Here is a 5,482-nt window from a genome sequence, read left to right on the forward strand (position 1 = left end):
GTCGGCAGAACCGCCGGGTCAAACCCGGCCGAGCTACCCGGCTTAAAAGTCTCAAAGTCGGTATGAGCAGTCACATTCACCCCCATTCCCTTTTGGACCACTTCCCACGGTTGGAAATGCATGAAAATCGGCCTGGACACGGGGGAGGCTCCCCCCTCGATGACGAGACCGTCGGCAGAACCGCCGGAACAAACCCGGCTGAGCTACCCGGCTTACAAGTCTCAAAGTCGGTATGAGCAGACACGTCCACCCCCATTCCCTTTTGGACCACTTCCCACCGTTGGAAATGCACGAAAATCGGCCTGTACACGGGGGAGGCACCGGCCTCGAAGACGAGACCGTCGGCAGAACCGCCGGGTCAAACCCGGCTGAGCTACCCGGCTTACAAGTCTCAAAGTCGGGTTGAGCAGTCACATTCACTCCCATCGACTTTTGGGCAACTTCCCACGGTTCGAAATGCACAAGATTCGGCCTGAACACGGGGGACGCTCCCCCCTCGAAGGCGAGACCGTCGGCAGACCCGCCGGGTCAAACCCGGCTGAGCTACCCGGCTCGGAAGCGCCAAAGTCGGTATGAGCAGTCACGTTCACTCCCATCCCCTTTTGGACCGCTTCCCACGGTACGAAATGCATGAAAATCGGCCTGTACACGGGGGAGGCACCCGCCTCGAAGACGAGACCGTCGGCAGAACCGCCGGGTCAAACCCGGCTGAGCTACCCGGCTTACAAGTCTCAAAGTCGGGTTGAGCAGTCACATTCACTCCCATCGACTTTTGGGCAACTTCCCACGGTTCGAAATGCACAAAATTCGGCCTGAACACGGGGGACGCTCCCCCCTCGAAGGCGAGACCGTCGGCAGAACCGCCGGGTCAAACCCGGCTGAGCTACCCGGCTTAAAAGTCTCAAAGTCGGTATGAGCAGTCACATTCACCCCCATTCCCTTTTGGACCACTTCCCACGGTTGGAAATGCATGAAAATCGGCCTGGACACGGGGGAGGCTCCCCCCTCGATGACGAGACCGTCGGCAGAACCGCCGGAACAAACCCGGCTGAGCTACCCGGCTTACAAGTCTCAAAGTCGGTATGAGCAGACACGTCCACCCCCATTCCCTTTTGGACCACTTCCCACCGTTGGAAATGCACGAAAATCGGCCTGTACACGGGGGAGGCACCGGCCTCGAAGACGAGACCGTCGGCAGAACCGCCGGATCAAACCCGGCCGAGCTACCCGGGTTAGAAGCCTCAGAGTCGGGTTGAGCAGTCACGTCCACCCCCATTCCCTTTTGGACCACTTCCCACGGTTCGAAATGCACGAAAATCGGCCTGTACACGGGGGAGGGAGCCGCCTCGAAGACGAGACCGTCGGCAGAACCGCCGGTTCAAACCCGGCTGAGCTACCAGGCTCGGAAGCGCCAAAGTCGGGTTGAGCAGTCACATTCACTCCCATCCCCTTTTGGGCAACTTCCCACCGTTGCAAATGCATGAAAATCGGCCTGTACACGGGGGAGGGAGCCGCCTCGAAGACGAGACCGTCGGCAGAACCGCCGGATCAAACCCGGCTGAGCTACCAGGCTCGGAAGCGCCAAAGTCGGTATGAGCAGTCACATTCACTCCCATCCCCTTTTGGGCCACTTCCCACGGTTCGAAATGCACGAAAATCGGACTGAACACGGGGGAGGCTCCCCCCTCCAAAACGAGACCATCGGCAGAATCGACGGGTCAAACCCGGCCGAGCTACCCGGGTTAGAAGCCTCAAAGTCGGGTTGAGCAGTCACGTCCACCCCCATCCCCTTTTGGACCACTTCCCACGGTTCGAAATGCACGAAAATCGGCCTGTACACGGGGGAGGCACCCGCCTCGAAGACGAGACCGTCGGCAGACCCGCCGGATCAAACCCGGCCGAGCTACACGGCTTACAAGTCTCAATGTCGGTATGAGCAGTCACGTCCACCCCTATTCCCTTTTGGACCACTTCCCACGGTACGAAATGCATGAAAATCGGCCTGTACACGGGGGAGGCACCCGCCTCGAAGACGAGACCGTCGGCAGAACCGCCGGGTCAAACCCGGCTGAGCTACCCGGCTCGGAAGCGCCAAAGTCGGGTTGAGCAGTCACATTCACTCCCATCGACTTTTGGGCAACTTCCCACGGTTCGAAATGCACAAAATTCGGCCTGAACACGGGGGACGCTCCCCCCTCGAAGGCGAGACCGTCGGCAGAACCGCCGGGTCAAACCCGGCTGAGCTACCCGGGTCGGAAGCGCCAAGGTCGGTATGAGCAGTCACATTCACTCCCATCCCCTTTTGGACCGCTTCCCACGGTTTGAAATGCACGAAAATCGGCCTGTACACGGGGGAGGCTCCGCCCTCGAAGGCGAGACCGACGGCAGAACCGCCGGGTCAAACCCGGCCGGGCTACCCGGGTTAGAAGCCTCAGAGTCGGGTTGAGCAGTCACATTCACCCCCATCCCCTTTTGAACCTCTTCCCACCGTTGGAAATGCACGAAAATCGGCCTGTACACGGGGGAGGCGCCCCTCTCGAAGGCGAGACCGACGGCAGAACCGCCGGGTCAAACCCGGCCGAGCTACCCGGGTTAGAAGCCTCAGAGTCGGGTTGAGCAGTCACATTCACCCCCATCCCCTTATGAACCTCTTCCCACCGTTGGAAATGCACGAAAATCGGCCTGTACACGGGGGAGGCCCCCCTCTCGAAGACGAGACCGTCGGCAGACCCGCCGGATCAAACCCGGCCGAGCTACACGGCTTACAAGTCTCGATGTCGGTATGAGCAGTCACGTCCACCCCCATTCCCTTTTGGACCACTTCCCACGGTACGAAATGCATGAAAATCGGCCTGTACACGGGGGAGGCACCCGCCTCGAAGACGAGACCGTCGGCAGAACCGCCGGGTCAAACCCGGCTGAGCTACCCGGCTCGGAAGCGCCAAAGTCGGGTTGAGCAGTCACATTCACTCCCATCCCCTTTTGGGCCACTTCCCACGGTTCGAAATGCATGAAAATCGGCCTGTACACGGGGGACGCTCCCCCCTCGAAGGCGAGGCCGTCGGCAGAACCGCCGGGTCAAACCCGGCTGAGCTACCCGGGTTAGATGCCTCAAAGTCGGGTTGAGCAGTCACATTCACCCCCATCCCCTTTCGGCCCCCTTCCCACGGTTGGAAATGCATGAAAATCGGCCTGTACACGGTGGGCGCTCCCCCCTCGAAGGTGAGACCTTCGGCAGAACCGCCGGGTCAAATCCTGCCGAGCTACCCGCGTTAGAGGTCTCAATGTCGGCTTCAGCAGTCACATTCAATCCCATTCCCGTTTGGACCTCTTCCCGCCGATGGAAATGCACAAAATTCGGCCTGAACACGCGGGACGCTCCCCCCTCGAAGGCGAGACCGTCGCCAGAACCGCCGGGTCAAATCCGGCCGAGCTACCCGCGTTAGAGGTCTCAATGTCGGCTTCAGCAGTCACATTCAATCCCATTCCCTTTTGGAACACTTCCCGCCGTTAACAATGCACGATATTCGGCCTGAACACGCGGGACGCTCCCCCCTCGAAGGTGAGACCTTCGGCAGAACCGCCGGGTCAAATCCTGCCGAGCTACCCGCGTTAGAGGTCTCAATGTCGGCTTCAGCAGTCACATTCAATCCCATTCCCGTTTGGACCTCTTCCCGCCGATGGAAATGCACAAAATTCGGCCTGAACACGCGGGGCGCTCCCCCCTCGAAGGCGAGACCGTCGCCAGAACCGCCGGGTCAAATCCGGCTGAGCTACCCGCGTTACAGGTCTCAAAGTCGGCTTCAGCAGTCACATTCAATCCCATTCCCTTTTGGAACACTTCCCGCCGTTAACAATGCACGATATTCGGACTGAACACGGGGGCCGGTCCGCCCTCGAAGTCAACACCGTCCGCAGAACCGCCGGGGCAAATCCGGCTGAGCTACCCCGCCCCCGAACACTCAAAGTCCCTCTGAAGCCTTGCATTCGCCTCCTTGGAAAATTGACGTCAAACATTACCAAAATCGGGGGCACGAGCACTAAAGCTAAGTCTCACCCTTTCCCTATCCCTAACCAGGAACCGAACGCCCACCCTCAGCCTCACACCAACGCCGGTGCCACTCCAGACAGACACACCCTTCAAAACCACACCCATCCGGCCATGCAACTCAAAAAGGGTCCAAATTCAGAAACACCCCCTTCAAAAGGCACTCCATCCTCGGCCACACCACCGGGACATGCTCCCCTCGGCGATAATTAAGCCCCCACCACTATTTGAAGCCAACCGCAGCCGCAACTCGAACGGAGAAATCAGTAACCAATTCAAAAATGCGCTTGGTTACTGATTTCTACTGAGACGAAAAAATTCTAAGTGTCGGTGGTTACTGATTTATACCAACCCGAAAATATTCTAAGTGTCGGTGGTTACTGATTTATACCAACCCGAAAAAATTCTAAGTGTCAGTGGTTACTGATTTATACCAACTCGAAAAAATTCTAAGTGTCAGTGGTTACTGATTTATACCAACCCGAAAATATTCTAAGTGTCAGTGGTTACTGATTTGTACCGACCCGAAAATATTCTAAGTGTCAGTGGTTACTGATTTATACCAACCCGAAAAAATTCTAAGTGTCAGTGGTTACTGATTTATACCAAGCCGAAAAAATTCTAAGTGTCAGTGGTTACTGATTTATACCAACCCGAAAATATTCTAAGTGTCAGTGGTTACTGATTTATACCAACTCGAAAAAATTCTAAGTGTCAGTGGTTACTGATTTATACCGACCCGAAAAAATTCTAAGTGTCAGTGGTTACTGATTTATACCAACTCGAAAATATTCTAAGTGTCGGTGGTTACTGATTTATACCAACCCGAAAAAATTCTAAGTGTCAGTGGTTACTGATTTATACCAACTCGAAAAAATTCTAAGTGTCGGTGGTTACTGATTTATACCAACTCGAAAATATTCTAAGTGTCGGTGGTTACTGATTTATACCAACCCGAAAATATTCTAAGTGTCAGTGGTTACTGATTTATACCAAGTCGAAAATATTCTAAGTGTCAGTGGTTACTGATTTATACCAACTCGAAAAAATTCTAAGTGTCAGTGGTTACTGATTTATACCAACTCGAAAATATTCTAAGTGTCGGTGGTTACTGATTTATACCAACCCGAAAATATTCTAAGTGTCAGTGGTTACTGATTTATACCAACTCGAAAAAATTCTAAGTGTCAGTGGTTACTGATTTATACCAACTCGAAAATATTCTAAGTGTCGGTGGTTACTGATTTATACCAACCCGAAAATATTCTAAGTGTCAGTGGTTACTGATTTGTACCGACCCGAAAAAATTCTAAGTGTCAGTGGTTACTGATTTATACCAACCCGAAAATATTCTAAGTGTCGGTGGTTACTGATTTATACCAACCCGAAAATATTCTAAGTGTCAGTGGTTACTGATTTATACCAACTCGAAAA

The sequence above is a fragment of the Chiloscyllium punctatum genome, unplaced genomic scaffold (genome assembly GCF_047496795.1).
Source record: "Chiloscyllium punctatum isolate Juve2018m unplaced genomic scaffold, sChiPun1.3 scaffold_900, whole genome shotgun sequence".
Taxonomy (NCBI): domain Eukaryota; kingdom Metazoa; phylum Chordata; class Chondrichthyes; order Orectolobiformes; family Hemiscylliidae; genus Chiloscyllium; species Chiloscyllium punctatum.